This window comes from Phalacrocorax aristotelis, chromosome 8 (assembly GCF_949628215.1).
Source record: "Phalacrocorax aristotelis chromosome 8, bGulAri2.1, whole genome shotgun sequence".
Classification (NCBI taxonomy): Eukaryota; Metazoa; Chordata; class Aves; order Suliformes; family Phalacrocoracidae; genus Phalacrocorax; species Phalacrocorax aristotelis.
In genome coordinates, this window is record NC_134283.1 from 44,511,313 (window position 1) to 44,529,812 (window position 18,500).

General features: G+C 52.9%; 1 long non-coding RNA gene across 1 annotated transcript in view; it reads left to right on the forward strand.

Annotated features, from left to right (window-relative positions):
* Positions 1 to 390: 390 nt before the first annotated feature.
* The window catches only part of LOC142061626 (uncharacterized), a 29,085-nt gene continuing 10,975 nt past the window's right edge, over positions 391 to 18,500 (forward strand). Inside the window, exon 1 of the long non-coding RNA XR_012662175.1 lies at positions 391 to 724. This is a non-coding gene — a long non-coding RNA (uncharacterized LOC142061626). The remainder of the gene's footprint in view (positions 725 to 18,500) is intronic.

Below are 18,500 nucleotides of genomic sequence, written 5' to 3' on the forward strand. Positions count from 1 at the left end.
CTGCTTTCCCTTGAAGGAAGGCGCTCTCTGCATCCCAAGCATCTCTTCCTCCTGTCCCAAGCAGTGAATCACCTGGCAGGGGCCAGCTGTGCCACATCTGCAGGGGTTCTGATCTCCCCGGTGAAGAGCCAAGGCAGGGCTTTGCCTTGGGGCTGCAACGGATGGGGCTCATCGCCTTGGGGCAGCTCGGGAAGAAATAAACTCACTTTGTAACGTGTGAGTGAGGAGTTGCTTTGACCGCCGACCTTCCGTGCCCCCGGCTCCCAGCCGGGTCACCCTGGGGGCTCCCCCCGGGCTGCCCCCGCCCCGCCGCTGGGTGCCCCCCCCCCCCCATCACCCCCAGCCCCTTCCCCGGAGGGCGGCCGGTAGCCGGGGCCGCCCCTCCTCCGCGGGGAAAGGGAAAGGGAAAGCGAAAGCGCAGCGCGGTGTCACTGCGGAGTGGGGCCACGGCTGGGCCGGGGGCGGCGGGTGCTCGGCCGGCACTCGGAGCATCCCCCTCCGGAGTATCCCCCTCCGGAGTATCCCCCTCCGGAGCATCCCCCTCCGGAGCATCGCCCCCCCCGGAGCATCTTCCTCCGAAGCATCCCCCTCCGGAGCATCCCCCCACCCCCGGAGCATGACCTTGGAACGTCTCCCCCCCCGGAGCATCACCCCGGAATATCCCTGCTGGAGCATCCCATCCCTCGGAGCATCAGCCCCCGGAGCATCCCCTTGGCAGCCGGAGGTAAGCTGCGCCTTTCCCCGGTCCCCGAGCATCCCCGGCGGGCTCGGGTTTTTGGGGACGGGGGGAGCGGAGGGTCAGGGTGCCCCGGGAAAGGGCCGGGTGCGGCTGGAGAGCGGGGCCGATCCCGGCGGGAGGCAGCGCTTATGGATCTATAGGTACCAGCCCCCGGCGGGGAGGGTTTCGCTGCGGGGGATGGAGAGGAGCTGCTGCCTCCGGTGCCCTTCTTGGCTCCTCCGTCCTCTCCTCCTCTGTTGTGGGCAGCTGTGAAATAACTGCCCGTGTGACAGATAAGACAGTGATAAAGTCTCTTCCATCCCCGCCGCCTCTGCCTGGCAGCTCCCGGGGTCCCGCAGGCGCCCTCCACCCCAAGGGCCTGATTTTCGGACTGCTGGGAGCTCCTGTTGAAGTTGGCACCTGTGAAAGGCTGATCTTCAAGTTATCGTTTGGGGAGTTTTCTGTTGCGCGTGTGTTCCAGGGTAACAGGTTGCCACGGGCTGTCGGTGAGCCGGGCACCGCTGCCCGTTGCTCGGGTTATTCAGTTTATCTCACTGCAAGTTCCTGTTTTCAAGCTTCCAGTTGCTTATAATTCTGCCAACTTTAGCTGTTTGAGCGGAAAATTTTCCATTCTGGATGTCCGCCTCAGCTTGGCTTTCATTTCTGTATTTATTTATTTTATTCCAGCCAAGAGGGAGGCAAGGATTGACCCCTGTCTCTCAGATGGCTGTGGTTCTTGAGACCTTGCCTTGGAGCAGCGCTGCCCACCCAGCCTCCCCCTCTGCTCCAAGCAAGGAATTTGCATTTGCAAATGGAGAACAGATTTTGTAAAGATCTGTTGCCCAAATATAAGCTGATTTACACCAATTATAGTAACCGATAAGCTTAGTTTCCTTCTGTTCTACATCAGGTCAAGCATAAATTGAGGCTCTGGTAAACACTGCTGGTGGTGCCACAGCAGGAAGAATAGGTCAAGGTCAGGAACTTTAAAAGGGTGAGGAAATAAATGTGGATTAGACGGGACCAGTGTGAAACTCTCTGAACTGGGGGGCTGGGACAAGGGGGTGAGGCTGAGGCTAGACTAAAGCTAGCCTAGGTGCCGCTGAGGATAGAGACCAGTGGGAATGGGGTCCCCCTGCAGGTAGGGTGCTGCCGGAGCCCAGCGCCCCAGGCTTTACCCTTGCCTTTGGCAGGCAAAATTCAGTTTGTTCCTCTAGCAACATCTGTGGTCTCTGCCCGCTCTCCCTTTGAGAACAGAGCCCTCAGCGTGTCAAACAGACCAGGTCACGCTCAGGACTTACCTTTCCTACAGGCCAGCTCTAGGTTAGTGAAGAGCAAGTAACACCCTTCTGCTTCTTCTGCAAAGGGCAGAGGTTGGGGCAAGCTAAAAAATGGGTGCTGCAGTTGGGGAGAAGAGCCCCTTCACTTCGCCGCCAACGATGTGTGTGGAAAGGCAGTCTGTGTCGAGCCAATGTTCGCGCTGCTGGCTGGGTGTCACCATGTGCTCACGTTCGCTTATTTTGAAACGGAGGGCGTGTGCTGACCCCAGGCATGCGCCTGGCCCCGGCTACCCTGCAGGCACCGAAACAGCCGGAGCCAGGCTGCAGGGCCGGGTACACGCTTCAGGCAGTGGCTGAGTGAAGGTGGCTCTGACAACCCTGTCTCAGGCTTGTGCGTTGCGGCCGGGAGCCGGGATGGAGGGAGCTCTGGGAACAGCAGCTGGAGGCGGCGGCTGTCTCCAGAGCCCACCCTGCGAGCAAGGTGGTTGGTGGCGACGGTGCAGGCAGGAGCAGCAGCCGACGAGCTGCTCCTTCAGGAGTGCTGAGTGCTCGGGGCAGCGAGAGAGCTGAGCTTTGGATGTGTAACCTGCTTGTTGGTGGCGTTTGAAAATTAGGTGGCGTAGATTGGTCACTAGAATGGCAGCGTCACCGTCACTGCTCTGTCTTGGCCCAAAAAATGAGACCGCGAGGCCAAGCCCTGGAATTGTGTAATAAATATTCTGGCAACGTGTACCTGAGACGATGCGGTTCGTCCCCACAGCAGGGTTTTACCAGCCCAGAGAGAATGCCAGGCTTGAGCAATGCAGAGGACAGCATACATCTCCTGCAGGCGATGAGGCGGGGGACAACGGAGACGTGTGTATGTTGCCCAAGTGTCTTGTAATGATGCGAGCTGGGGGATTTCAGTGTTCAGAGTTCAAGTTTGTCACCGGGATCGTGTTATTTCTCTATTGAAACCTTGTTCCCAGAGTGCTTGAATCCATTATGGTTCTGTGCCCGAAGATACCAATTAATCGCTGGTAAAACTGTACGAGCTCTGACGCAACTAAACGTTGGGTGGATTTGGCCCGCAGGCTCTACTTCAGCTTATTGGGTCTTGAAAATCGGCACCAGTTTATAGTACTGGGAGCTGAGTGCTCTGCGCTGCGCTGGGGTCGGGGGGCAGTGGTGGATATTTGAGTTCCAGCTCTGCCAGAGAACATCCTTCTTCCAGTTCGCCCCCAGGAATCAGCCCAGCCTCGCTGTCTTTCTTACCCTCGTTGTGTTTATAAAAGCAATAGTATCAGAGCTTGTAAAGATGCATTCAGCACTTGGGGGTGGCGGGGGGACGTTGGGTGGTGTTAGTCTCTGAGCTATGTCAAAAGTGCTCAGGTGCCAGAGCCCGTGGCCCAGACGCCCTTTCTTATCTTCTGCTTTCCATTTTGCAAACAAGCCACATGCTAGACTGCTTTTATGATTAATTTGCTGCTACAAAGCAAATACTGCTCAGCGTTTGTGCTAATGCACATGTAAAATAAGAGGCTCTATTTCCGCTTTTTGCATTAAGGTGTAGATTTTATATGTAATAATCTGACTGACTTACTAAGAAAAGCCTTCAAAGCAGAAATGGTTATTTGTAACCATAGCTGCTCACTCACCGGCATGGCCAACGTGCTCAGACCAAGGTCTGTCCTGGCTGGCAGTCTGCGAGGTGGCTGGGGAGGAGTGCCAGGCTGGGCTGGAGCGAGGGTGCTTCCCGGGACACCTCCAAAACCGGTCCCCTGCAGCCAGCAGGCTCCCTGGGGATTTCTCCTGGTCTCTCCGTGCAGCCCGGGGAGGAGCAGGGGCTCGGAGCAGTGCTTGCAAGGCCGGTCCTCGCTCTGAGCCGCACTGCAGGGAGCGTGTGTCTTCTCAGGCGCAGGGCGAGGAGAAAGCCAGGGAGCTCGCTGGGCGTGCGGAGCTCTGCTCTGCAGAGCAGGGGTACGGCACGGCGGTGGCAGGGACAGGGTTTAGTTTGCAGGGGGTTCACCAGCGCCAAGCAGAAGGAGAGGGGCTTGTGCAGGGGCAGCATCCCCCATCACAGAGCTGGCGCAGGGCAGGACGAGGCTCGGGGCAGCACCCAGCGAGGCAGGCAGGGGTCTGGCGTCTGCCTGATGCCACACTCCCTAAAGCCTCAGAGAGCCCGAGAGATGCTTTTGGCTGGGACCTTGTGATCCCAGTGCCTGGAAAAGGGGAAAACCCAGCACTGGGGAAGGATCGCCATCTCCTGTGGCTCCCTGGGAGCTCCCAGCCATGGCCCCCTCCCTCAGCAGCCAGCTGGAGGGACTCGAGGCGTCCTGACGGCTCACCCGCTCTGCCTCTGGAGCGATGCATCTCCATGGGTGGCTGAAGACGTTCAGGCTCCTCTGAGCTGTCACTGCCCTGCCCTCTGCCCTGCCCTGATCCTGACCCAGCCAGGTCTCCGCGGTCTAGAAAGCTTCAACAAGGACCTTTACGCAAGTTGCCGAAGCTGTTGCCCGCTGCTGCGCATTCCCTCCTGGCACTGCTCTCTGCCTCCTCGTCTCGACTGCTTCAGCTTCCACTTCCAGCTCAAGCCAAGTGTGTTACACTCCTCTGACAGAGTCTTTGCTGACTATAAACACAGCCTAAAGTAGCCAGTTTAGACTGAGACTTCTGTGCTGAGTCAGGCGTGTCCTAAACTACGTGACCGAAGCAACGCGTGGCCACGGCTCCGCTCTTGGGTGCTTGGGGTGCGTTTAGCTGCATTCTCGGGACCGGCTGTGAGAGGGAAGGTTTCCTGCGAGCAGGGATTAGTGTGGGATAACACACTCTCTACTTAGGCTTCTGCCATTCCTCAGCACCTTCTGTAAGAACCGCAGCTCGGCTGGGGAGTTCCCAGCCAGTGCAATGCACGGGGTGGGGGTCAGAGCCCCCGCTTGCCCCCAGCGCCATTTCCAGTGCTCCCACTGCGGGATAAATGCATTTTCTTCAGATGAATTATCTTCCAGGCTGGGACTTTCATAGGGAAGCCCGTGTGAGGTGAAGACGCCGGAGGGACGTCCCGGCTGCGTGTTTCTCTGCACGGGGTGGGGGTCAGAGCCCCCGCTTGCCCCCAGCGCCATTTCCAGTGCTCCCACTGCGGGATAAATGCATTTTCTTCAGATGAATTATCTTCCAGGCTGGGACTTTCATAGGGAAGCCCGTGTGAGGTGAAGACGCCGGAGGGACGTCCCGGCTGCGTGTTTCTCTGGGGACTGCAGAGGGCAGTGGCACCCATGAGAAGTATGGGTGGCCCTGGGTGCTGGCTGGGGGAACTGCCCCAGAGCAACTCCTGGCAGGCTGGGTGGAAGCCGTGGGGCGGTCCTGGGCAGCAATGTGGGTCGCTGCGTGTCTCGCTGGGCTCCGTCTTTCTGCTTGGATTGCCTTGCTCGGCAGAGGGTCTCTGCAAGTTACTGCTCGTGCTGGTGGTTTGCTGCTGGCTGTCGGGGGCTGCCCTGGTGTCCGAGGCTCCGGGCTGCCAGCCCTCTCTGCCAAGGCAGCGGGGAACGTCCGCTCAAGGCAAGACACAAGTGATCACCTCCGTGATGCTTCCCTTACGCTGCTCTGATGGTGAACATGGTCCGCGCTCCGCAGCAACGAGGAACAGCCACGGCCAAGATCGGCACGGCTCAAAAGGCGATGTGAACCAAGCACAGTGCGCTCTTCCCTCCTGCCTTCTCTTTTCTTCCCCCGGTGTAGTTGCTGGAGCCAGCTCCCATGGGAAGGAGTCTCCGAGCGCCTGAAGCGAGGCATGGGTTAAAACAGTTGCAGAGCACACATAGATCCCTTCCTGCCCACCCCAGCATCACCCCCAAGGACACGGGTCTGGCAGCCTGTCAGGCTCTCTTTGCAGGTGCTGGTTGCTCATGCAGAGAGGACAAGGGGAGCAGCAGCTACCTTCTGCCTGGGCAGGGTGTGAGGGTGCGGACGTGGAGCCCGTGCAGCACAAGCACGTAGAGGTTTCTGGGGTGAGATTTGGAGGCAGAGAGACTGGACAATGCTCAAAATGCAAGCCAGGAGGCCCCGTGGTCATGCAGCCCGTGTGGTCTCAGACCTTGGAGACACCCACCATCGTCTACCACTTCGTGGTAGCCTCCACATCTGCATCTGGAGGAAGGGTTTGAAGGAGGAGCTCAGCTAGGAGACTCCAACACTTGCTGCTTGTGGAAGACTCAGATGCTCTGAAGAGCTTCCAGATCCTGAGGAGTCCTGGGAGAAGATGAGCAGCTCTGAGAGGTCTTAGAAGAAGATCTCAGGTTGAGGGTAGAGAGCTGCTGGTCCCATCAGAGCTGTCAGGAAGAAATGTATGCACTGAGTTCAATTCTACCCATCTGTGATCAAAATCCTGTGCCAGAGCTTTACCTTGAGCACTTGGAAGAGCGTGTGGTTCACTGCCAGTCTCTTTGCCCTTCTCTGCACCTCATTTTACTCATCTCCTTTTCTCTCGCCTGCTGGAAGTGCAGCTTGCAATCGCCGCTCTTCAACAGAGTGTTTCTCTGTTCTTATTTAATCCCAATATCCACAATAGCCGTGCTGTCTTGACAGGCGCAAGGGAGTGTCTGCCATCCGCTGTAAGCCCGTGCCAAGCTTGTGCCCACAATGACTTTCTTACCCTTGGGGCCCAAACCTCTAGCTGCCAGCCTCCAGTTTGAAAAGCCTGGTCCTGTTTTGGTTCTACCCATTTTTTATTTTTTTTTTTTCCCCCTCTGGAAGCTGAAGTCAGCCTCCAGCAGTGGCTTTGTGCTGCAGGGTGGGAGCCACATCTCCTAGCTGCCCTGGGACCCTTGCACAGAAGCCATTGGCTTCACCCCTGTGTTGAGTTTGTCCCCAGGGCTAGAGGTCAGGTTCAGGTCTATGGTGTGACAGCAAAGAGCATTTACGTAGGCTGCAGCATGGCTGGAGAGAAAGATGTAGAAAAGCATGAAAAACACAACTGGTTTTGGATCTGTGCCCCTCTGCGACCCATAACGTGCCGGGTAGATCTGTGGGGCTTCCTTTCCTTTCCGTCGTGGCCCAGGAGGTGTGCAGTCGCCTTTTCTGCATCTCTGGTACCTCAGGAGTTTCAGTCTCCTGCCTCATGTTTGTCACAGCTTGTTCTAGAGCTGACACCCATCCCACCCTTTCCTGTCTCATCTTGAGCTGCTGCGGAGGAAGGCAAGCTGCTGGGGCAGCCACGCCGAGCGCTTCACAGCAGCCACGGACATCTGCCAAATACAGCCCCATCCTGCAGCCAGCCCAGCTACAATAGCTTAAAAAAAGCAAATACAGACTTTTTTCTTTTAAATGCTCCAGGCTTTTCAGTCTAGGCGCTATGGAGCATCGTGTGGGAACCGCTGGACGCCAACTGCAGGCAGAGCTTTGCCGTCTGGGAGGCAGGAGGGAGCCTGGAAGGGGGGGGTTGCTTGTAGAAGTGAGATGCAGAAGAGCGGTTTGCAGAAGCGGGCCAGGTCTGGTGGAGAAAATGCAAGCAGATTTGATGGAAGAAACAGGCCGAGGAGATGTCAAGCGCTGTATGGCCTCACTGGCGCGCTGTGGTTGAGGAACGGAAGAGCAGGTTCTTCCCCCTCTAGCTCAGATACGCTCGCTGCGCAGCCATCCTTCAGCGGATTAATAAAAATGCCTCCAGTTCGTTACTGTGCTATTACTGGCCAGGCCAGGCGCTGCCGCCAAGGCCACGGTTTGCAGAGGTCCAGCAGAGCAGAGCCGTCGGCTGCCTTTGTGGGATTGCCTTCTGCCATATCTTCCTGCCGGGTCAGTAGCAGAGGCCACACAAAGGAAGCTCTGTTTACATAGATGCAATCCAGCCGCCGCTTCGAGATGACTTCATCGTGATACAGAACTCCGGTAACCGCCGCTTCGCTGCCCAGTTCACGTCGTGTAGCATAGACGTTGCATTCATGAGCACATTAAATTACTCTGCTAATGAGCCTGTCAATCCCCGCTAATTCTTCAATATAAAATCTATTCCTCCTCCAGCACAGCCATCCTTGCATGGCCACGGAGGCGTCTGTCCGCTTCCCATGGCTGGGAAAACAACTGAGAAACCTTCAGCACAGCACGGTCTTATTATTTTCTGTATGCAATGTCCCATTAAGCCCCCAGCATGGATTGCATTTGAGTTTTCCCTGATCAGGAGCACACACATTTGTCCATCATAACGCTCGTAGCTGTTTCCTTTGCTTGCTAAAGGCAAATCTACAGGGAGAGGTGGGGTTTCCTCACCTGAGGAGCAATTAAGCTGTCGGTAAAAGTGCTCAGTGACTTCAGAGGAGCTGGGGTCAGTCCCCTTTGCCTTATTGAGCCTTTGCATTTGTTTTAGCAAAATATACGCTAAATATTAAATGAATTCAATGAATAAATTTTTATTTTTAAAAAATTAAGTTTAAAAATAAATTAAATATAAAATATTTAGCAAAGTTATCCTTATGATGCTATGTTTAAGAGCCCAAATAAGTCTCTCCCAGCTGAGACTGTGTCCTTTTGGAGAAAGGGGGAACACCTCATGTGACTTTATATAGACCTTACATGGTGAAAAGCCTCAGGGCAGATTCTCTCTGTACCTCTACTAGCTCTTGGGAGTGAGACACCTGCTGTTGGGGAGAAGGCTACGGTTTCGTGGGTGAGAGGCTCTTGTTTTATGGAACCCTACTTTAGGAAGTTCTACGCTAGTTATACAGCTTAAGTTGTGTTCCTCTGGTGTACAATTAACCCCGTGACTAAGCTGAATAAGGCTCACTTGCTTGCTCTCCCTTACAAGCACCTTGTTTTCCATCAGCAAATTAACATGACCCAAGGGCTGCAAAACCAGTTCTGCTGCCCGTTTACAGGAAAGGGATGGTCTTAAATTGGAGGTTCTCATAAGGCAGCAGCGCTGTGTGAATCAGAGGTGTCTGCTGTCGCCTGGGTGCGACTCAGCAGCTTCGCCTGCTCCTGGCTCTAGAGATCAAACAGCGTTTGCCTTTGCCTCTTCTGATGGTGGAAGGTGCAGAACGGGGAAATCCGGAGGTGACAAATTTTGAGTCTGTGCGTTCTTTTCTCTGGGTTTCCCAGAGTATCTGTTAAAAGGCAGAGCTGTATTCTGCCTGCCTAAAGCCCTTACCCGCGGGCTTACTGAAATATGGTGGCCCCCACATCCTGCGGCGTGCAGCGTTTCTGCAAGCTTAAAAAATGGCATCGTTCCTTCCTGGGAATGTGGGCTATACCTTGTGGTATGGAAGTTAAAGGTGCTAAAAGGGTCATGAGTTTCACCCTGCCCGAATTCCGCTGAGCCACGATGCTGTGGGACTACCGAGGCTGGGGTGGGGGAGACAGGCTGTGGGGTCCTGCCAGCCGCCGGCGCGTGGGCTTGGGCAGCCTGCTGATTACCCTCATGTTGTTATGGAGCCAGTGATACCCACTGATGGGAAGGGCTGAACTGATGTTGCTTTTCTGGAAGCGTGACATTGGTTTTAAGGTGATGTCAATGTGCCTTTAATAAAGGCGCAATAAAGGCATAAATTTGGCTGTGGCCGTCCATGCGTGTCTGGGCAAAACCCCCGTGAGCCGCTGCAGGAACGTGTGTCCGCAGGGGTCCACGTCCCGCCGTGGCTGGCAGCAGGTCCTGCAGGCAAACGGGGCGGGAGGCCACGTGCACCTGCACCCAGGTCTCCGTGGCTGCTCAGGCTAATTGTGATTTTTGCATATAGTAGGAGTTATTAAGCAGCTCTGGGTGAACGCCAACCACACAATTTCACTTTTGAGAGTGACTGCGCTTGAAGTCTGAAAACTGAATTTAGTTTTAATCTGGAGAAAATTGAGTGCTACCAGTCTCTATTTATCCTGCTTCTGTCTGCATAGACTTTTGGAGAGAGGGTTAATGATTTCCAGAGGGCAATAAAAGATAATGGCTCTCAGACAGGCCAGAGAGTGGAAAGGTTACATTACTGGCTATTTAATGTCATCGGAGCAGCGGCGTGCCTGCCAGCTCCTTTACACCGCGCCACTCGGCCCAGCACGCCGCTGCAGCCGCTGCTGTCTGCTCGGCGCTCACCTCGACGTGCGCTTTCTGCCGCCGAGGAGATGCCTTTGCGGAGCAGAGCAGGTCAACTCACCGCCCACGAAAGCCAAGAGGCCCAGCCCTGCCTTCTCGTTTAATAATAATAACTTTTCTTCTACTGATTAGTTATTGTCTTACCCACCTGCTTTAATGCACATTCATAAGTTACTGTTTATCACCTACATCTGCTTTTATCAATAGAATATGCTGAAGTTTAAACCCTTCCTTTATCGATGTACGATGTAATGTGCCTGGACGCTGCAAGCCTCTGTGGGGCTAGTGATGATGGAGATGGCTGGAACTGATGAAGCTGGACTGGTTTTATTCCCCTTATGAGAGAAGGATAACCTCAAGCTACATAGAAGAAAACAGGCAGACGTTTTAATTCCCCATGTGTTACCTGCACGGATCAAAGTTCCCCTGCGCGATCCTTTCCTGGGCAGAGCAATGCCACCTCTGCTCGTTGGCAGCAGCGTCTGGCGGAGGATGCCAGCTCCCCCCCAGCCCTGTTTGCACCCCAGGCAGCGCCATGGCTGCTGCTCCCACCGAGAGAGTTGAACTGAGCAGTGGAGAAACCAACATGTGTTCATGCTGAGATAACGCAGCAGAGAAGAGATTAGATAGAGAAAAAGGATTGTCTTATCTGCTGAACCCTTGGAGTTCAGCCCCCAGGAGAAGCCGGAATGGGTGCAGAGGAGGGGGATCATGGGTCAGGGACAAGTGCTGCTTGATTTCGCCGCGTCACCGGCGTGCGCTAGTTTTTGCCTCCCTTTCAGAAAAGAAAGGGCACGGCCAAAAGCCTTCTTGGGGAGGTCAATAAACACGGCAGTGATCGTTCCATTTGGAAAGTCTCTTTTCTGAAACAATAAACAGCATTGTACAAAATAGCTGACACTTCCCATGCAGCCGTTGCATCATCTTCCTCTGAACAAGTATTGTGGTTAATAAAAGTGTAGTGTGTGACGGGCCAGCGATAACAAGCATAAATACGGGAGGTCCGTCAGCACATGAAGGTGCTGTGGAAGACCTATCTCTAAAAGAGCTTTAAGCTATATCAGAAATGTAGTGCACGTAAAACTAGGTCATGCTGTGTAGAAGCGTTGCAGGCACTGTGTCTACGTAGTACGTGCCCCTAGGCGTTGGTCTCACGGAGCGTGCTGGGCAGGCTACAGGGGCTGCCCTAGAGGATGCTCCTGCACGCCCGTCTGGATCATATGGAGGGCTAGAAGCTGGTCTGAAAGTAAAGTGCAGCCTATTCTAATCGTGCTGATGAGGTATTTCCTCGCAGTGTTATGTTTTAGCCAGCTGTGTGAATATGTACCCTGCAGCTGTAAGTGGATTTATTAGTTCTGACAGATGAAGCGCAGTGCACTATAAGAAACTTGTGATGGATTCCCTGTGGCTTTTCTTTTTCTTCTGCTTATCTTTCCTGCTGCATACAGCGATGAAAAGAAAGCTGATTTTTCCCCTGATTACTGGATCAGCAGAAATTACTCAAATCATCTGTGTTCCCTTCTTATTCCCCATGCAAAGTCTACTGGGGAGAGCAGAGCAAGGGTCCCTTGCCTCGAAGAGGAGAGTCAGCAGTAGCATGCCCGTCCTCCAAACGAGTGCAGCCTTGCTCATCAGGGGTAATGAGCCCTCCGGTGCCTCCATGGTCTTCCTCAGAGTGCTCAGCGTGGGACTATTCTGCTGCTCTTACTCACACCCCCGAATGTGGGTCTAGGAGCAGAAAAAGAGAAACCCATCTCTGAATTTGCCCTCTCTGTAGTAGTTTCAGCTTTGCCAGTTTCCTATGGTTGTATTTCCTTGTGTGCTTCACACAAACTCACCTCGAGAAGGACCAACCACCTCTGCCTCCTGCCGGGATAGAGTGTTTCACAAACACTTTAAGCTGGAATCACCTGCAGAAAACCCGTTCCCCTCTCTCCTCCCGGAGAGCCTCTGCCAACCCGGGGCATCCCCCTCCAGCTGGCACGCGTGGCAGCGCGGCGGAGTCGGGCTGCCGGGAGAGGAGGGGAGGACTCGCGCCCGCGTGTTGTCCCAAGCAGCCATGGTGCAAAGCCCCGGGCACCGCGCTCCCCTCCGTCCACGCCCCGAGCTGTCCCAGCCGAGCTACCGAGCCTTATCGCCAGGGCTGCTCGGTTCAAACGCAGTTTGTTTTCTTCTGTATCAAGCAAACTATTGACTTATGAGCTAAAGCATGTTTTTCTTGTGTCAACAACCCAATCTGCAAGTCCTCCTCTTATATGGGTTTCCTTGTTTAGACAGAAATTACCTGTATGCTGTGGCGTGCATCCCTCTTGTGCGGCGTGCGCGGGGAGCGGCCGCTGTTTGCAATGCCGGAGTCACGGTTGCTATTTTAAGGTACTGATGCCCCAGGTGAGTTTCTCAGCTGAGAAATCACTTTTGTTTTTTGCAGACGGGTTTGAGCAATGAGCCACCCTTTCTCTCTTTGAATTACGCTCCTTCCTAGCTGGCTGTAGCCCAAAGGAGATGAGCAAAATCCCCGTTTCACCCAGGTGGAAAGGAGCTTTGCTGTTGACTTTAGCAGCATCGCAGCTTAGCCTGCAGCTGCCTCTAGGTGAAGCACTCGGAGGACTTGTGAGCTTTCCAATTTTCCTCCTTTCTTCTGGGAGAAAAGCATTCCCCAAGTGCTTTTCCTTCTGTTAAGCAAATTATTTAAGTTTTTGATACTTAGCCCATTTCAAATGAAGTCTTGACTTCCGCCCTGGCTATAACATTCAGCTGCACGGTCTAGCAAAACCAGGCCCGTGACCTTGATTACGGGAATCCTGTCATTAGCTCGCGTTTTGTTTGGTGCGTTTGAGAAGAATGGAGGATGCTGTCTCCTAGCCAGTATAAACAGAATCGAGACAGTTTTAGGAAAAAAAAAAAAAGTATATGTCTGTTGAAGGACATCTTCCCGCCTAATTTGTCTTGCCTGTTCTCCTTTGTTTAGAACCAAGAACATACACAGAGCAAAGGACAAAAAAATAAAAAAGCCTGTATGAGTGTTCAGTGATATGACTTTTCCCTATTATAGCCAGCAAACCTGCTCGATAACGCCTGTTCTTTTGCCTTGGAAAGATGATGGGGGGAAAAAAACCCCAAAATATCCCTGGTGGCTAACACATGGGGTTTTTTATTGAAGTCATACAGCTTTTGGATCGGGAATCATGTCTGTAGCTGCACACTCTGGGCTGTACGAGTCCTGCTCCTGGGACTCCTTCACGTCAAGGCAGTGGTGTGCACCGTTGCCCTGCCCCCCTTCTCCTCATGCCCTGCTTTCCATCAGAGGGCATTTGGGCTGGACTGGAGCATCCAGGACTCCACCCAAATGGAGGCAGCCGGAGAAGCGGAGCCAGGCTTGCCAGAGCACCTTATAAATACACCCGACCGGCTGGCTGGCTTTGCAGACCTTACCGCCACACTTCTGACCCTGCGCGTGCCCCGGGGTGAATTTTGCTTTCCCGATGTGCCCTATGGCCCCGCCGCGGGAGCCGGGCTGGGGCTGCTGGTGCTGCTGGTGCGGGCTGGGCGCTGGCATCACCCGTGGTCAGCTGGGGACTTTCCGACTGTTTTCAGTCCGAACAAGGTTAGCTCAGGAACACGACCGAATTATGACCTTGAGCGGGAGAGGTTGTACCTTTCAAGTGAGTTTTTTTGTTGGTTAGGGCTTGTAGCGTTGACATATTCGATTTGGACGTGTATTTGTGAACGCGTCTGGTTCCTTTCTTGGTGCTGCCATTTCTCAGAACAGATTGGATTGAAACGCAGAGACAGCCCTGGTGACCGAGCCCATGTTAGCAGAGACTCTCCTTTGTTGCTGTTGTGATCTTGGAAAAAACATCCTGCTAAGGAAGGAAGAACAAAATAGGAAAAAAAAAAAAAAAAGCAGGATGAAGCACTATTCTGTGTTGTCTTTAATGTTGATTTGAAGCCGATCAGCAAATTGAACCTAAAGGCATGGAGAGCTGGCAGGAATCAGGCAGGGTGATGGGCCTGGGGTTATCACTGCTCGGTCACTGATTCTTGCTCCCATGATCTGGTCATTATCGCTGTTGAAATATGTAATCTAATCCTGTATAGTTTCACGGTAACTTGGAAGGCACAGAAACATGGCAATAAGTGAATGAGAAGCAGCTCGGCGCGGGCGGGCGGGCTGGAGGGAAGCCTGGCCACGGGGATGGGAGAGGCTAAATTAAGCAGGGATTTGACACCCTGGGAGTAAATCATGTGGTTTGAAGGAACAGACCCAACCACGACGATCAGGGTTACAGTGCTGAGGAGCATCCACGGTCGCTTTAAACCTGCCGAGGTGGATAGTGCCACGTATCGCTGGAGACAGGTAAAGGGTCACCGTGTCGTAAATAAGGAGTTATGATGTGCTACGGGAACCTTGAGTCATCAGGATATAAAATATTGTTACTCATAAATCAGGGTGAAGCAGCAGAGGTGTGCAGAGCTGAGAGGCAAACAGGCTGATGGAGGCTGTCTCAGGCTGGGCTGGCTAAAGAAGACAACTAAGCCCAAACTGGGGTACGAGTCCATACCCTTTCGCCAGAAAACTGGCGAAACAAAGCTATTTTAATTCTTTTACAGAAGGCTGCATCAGCATTTAACGCACTAAAAATTAAAAGACATTGCTGAGGGAACTTCCTTGGAAAGCAAATAATGGCTGCAAGCAAACTGCTTTGTCAAAAACTTAGTTTTCTGCGAAAATAGAATTGCAGATTGACAGGAAAATTTTGGCTCGTCCTCGTGCTTGCGCAATGAAGCGGGCAGAGTGCTTTCTACCCAATTAATTTTGACCTAACAGCAGTGGTAATTTTGACCGCTGGACTGCGTGCGCAGAAAACTGCTCTGGTGTCCAGGTATTATAAAATGCACTCCTGAAAAATTTGAGCCAGCTTGCTAAATTAATCCTGCTCCACAGCATAATGAGTTGCTAATGGGGATATATTTGATTTAATTATGACTGTTTAACAAATCCGGCTAGCACTTCGATTTCAGAGTTGTATTACAGCCAATATTTCTTTGACTTATTTATATAATTTAGTTTTATTTTAGTCTTACTCTTTTAACCCTGTATTAACCCTTCCAGTTGCCATGCGGAGCATCTTTTCCTGTCCCAGACTCCAGCGATAGGAAGAAAGGGCCCAAGTAAGTCTGACTTCGAGGCAGCGAGGGGGAAATAAAGCCTTCCCGTTACGGATCTCTAACAGCATTGCAGCATAATAAATTTGAAAAGGAATATTCAGGTTAGGACACCTTCCGAGGTACTTTGCTGTAGCTTTTTGCCTTCTCTCCTTTGTTTCCAGAGCACTTCTGCCCCGTTTTGGTCCTTGTTTTGCACCCGCCGTGGCGCCTGCGTTGCCTGCAGAGGAGCCCTGCAACCCCCGCTCGCGCTGCCCCTCGGCGCTTCCCAGGGCACCGGCTCTTCTGAATCGCTCGCAACCTTTTGTGGTTTCCTACCTTCATCCCTCTTCGTCTGAACCTCTCCGGTTGCCCCCATAAACGTTCATGAAGTGTTTTAGTATGCATCTGTAGGCTAGGAAAAATGTCAGCGTTCCTGTTTTATAGATGGTGTAAGTACAGAATAGAGAGGAAAAGCAAATAGTGGCAGGTTTCCTGATCCTAATCTTCTGCTTTAGGCGTTGCATCGAGCTTCCTGTTGATGCACAGCAGTTCCCCGATGACCTTCATTATATTGTTGATTCACATGATTAAGGTGAATGAAATTATTGGAGTGACTTAGCTAGAGAGTCAGGCAACCTCGGTTTCTCCACACTCTTGGGTTTGCTTTGTTGTTTTAATTTCATTGCTAGAGTGAGTCAAGGCTTGATTAAGGTGATAATCAGATATTCAGGTGTTCCTGAGATGAAGCATTATTCCTACAGAAATTTTCAGACAGTTGAAAATCAATGGTATGTCACATGGGAGCTGGAAGCTTTCGGGCGTACAGAGATACACGGGCACCCGCAAAGAGGCACCACTGACGGCTCGTCAAGCAGCCTCGCAGAACGAGCCGTTGCCCGTCATCCCCCGTAGCCTGCAGAAATGGCAGCTACTCGGGCAACTTCTGGGAGCTGCTGGAAATCTCTAACAGGAGCCGATGCGGAGCGCGTCAGAGGAGGCGCGGGAAACGCCCGGGTAGGGGTTTCTCTAGAGTCGGGGGGTTTGTAAGTCTTTTGCAGTCTCGAAAAATAGAAACAAATAGAAACAAACCTGCTAGGGAAGCAGGAAAACGTACGCGTGTGTGTGTTGGATCAGGCCCGTATGGCAAAGTGCTACAAATAAAAGAGCAAGTGCTGCGAAGCTGGTGGAGGCTTCCAGCAACGCGCCCATTTTCCAACTCGCCCGCTGGCATTTGCAGTCCTGGCAGGTAGCGCCGAAGGCATGTTCCTGTGGTCAACTCCCTCGATGTGTGCCGTTTCCCATTTCTGATTATTGCTCTCGTGTTAATTGCCTTTGAACTGCCTCTTGCTTTCTCCTGCGCCTTCAGAACCGCAGGGCTGAGATCTCCCTGCTCGTGGGGTGCTCTGCCCGCCAGAGCTGCGAGCCATGGCTTCAGCTCATCCTCGATGGCATCTGTATCCTCACCTAGGTATTTGGGCTCTTTTAGAACAAACATGACCTTAGGAATCGCATTTGCTATTGAAAAACACTGCAATGGACATTTTAAGGTAATTAGGTAATATGGGAGGGGGGTGGATTTTACTCCAAATAATGCAAATCCGTCTGGGAGGGTTTCGTGGGGGAGCCTGGCGTAACGTGAATTTGCAACAGATGTATTTCGATTAAAACCAAAAGAAACTGAAAATATGAGTCAACAGTTTATCACGTGGAAGGCTGACTCAGCTATTTCTCAGGGCCGTAACAGCTGCTGGCTGTGCCCCGTCCCTGCTGCAGCCCTGCCCTGCCTTTTGTACTTTCTGGTGGGTGCTGCCAGCAGACACAGGGAGTTCACCCAGGGCTGAGCCTGGGCCGGGAGCCTGAGGGCCAAAATCCAATACTATAACTGAATATTGAGGTTAAGCCACCCAGAGCAAAAAGGGCATCGTGAGGGTCTGCCAAAGCTTTGCCCAGCCACATCCCTTAGGAAGCTGGAAGTAAAGCGTGGGTGCCCCAGGTCTGCGGGGCTGTTCCCAGGCTGGTGATTCTTGAGCTTTTAGATCCATCCACCAACCACCCCGAGTATCGCGGGCTGCGCGAGCCTCGACGCCAATATCCGCGTTTCAGTTATTTGGTCATTTATTTTTGGCAGCGGGGTAACCACACTGCATTTCCCATCGCATCGCAATGGATTTCTAACGTTAGTGCTCATACCCCTGTAATTCCACGGCTGGTTTGTTCGCGTGGGAAGGATGCGCGGGTGGGATTGCTCGTGCTGGGGGGGTTACAGTGGACCTGGGGCTGAGACCAGGGTTACGCACTGATTTCCGTGTCAATCAACCGGAAAGCTCCGGTTTTTGTGGGGGCTTGGTGGCCAAGTGCTGCAAGTCCAAGAAGAGCAGATTAGGGTTTTTTTTGCAGCTGGCAAAGTGGTTAACGTGGATGAGGAAGCGAGTGTTGTGAGTGAAGCTGAGAATTAGGCGCTCGTGGTCTGTCCCCAAAAGCAAACACCTAATCTGCATCTCTGGAAAGGGGCTGTTGGCTGGAGGCTGGGCCAGGTTAGTTCAGGAGCCTCTGGGGTGTTTTTCCAGAGCTGCGGGTGTCGGACAAGGGTGCATATGAAGTCTGTCCTCCTTGGCAACCCCCCTGTGTTTTAGGTTTTAAAGCTTTTAGCTAATTTTGCTGTGAGAAAGCTTACCGCATACACATGATGTGAGAACAGGAAGAGCGTGAAGTAACATTTGCATGCCAGAAAAGAAAAAAAAAAAAAGAAAATGTCAAAGAATCAAAGTGGCAATTGAAAAAGGGAAGAAAAACCCTGGAGTACATCAAATGTCCACTTGTGTTTGATGCTCTGAGCGTTTCAGCCTGGTTGCTTCCAACCCACAAGGTGGCTTACCCTCCACCCTCCCCTTACGTGTTTTATTAATAACCTCTGAACTTGAACTACATGGTGAGCTCGGGGTGGGGAGCTGGAGCTCGGGGCAGCTCTGGACCCCACAGGGTGAATTAGCATGTGGGAAAAACCCGCAGGAATGGCTCCGTGTCTGCGGTTGTCGGGACCCAGAGCTGGTTTCAGAGCCTGAGTTCAGCCGCAGCGCTCGCAGCACTGGGCACCTCCAACCAGCTCCAAACCTACAGTTAGCCTTTTATGAGTGTACAAGAGCAGAGAATTAGAGATCAGTCCTCTGCTGTTGCAAACCAGCATGTGTAAGAGTGATACCAGCACTTACTTGATCACAGAATCTTTTAGGTTGGAAAAGACCTTTAAGGTCACCAAGTCCAACCACTAACCCAGCACTGCCAAGCCCACCACTAAACCGTGTCCCCA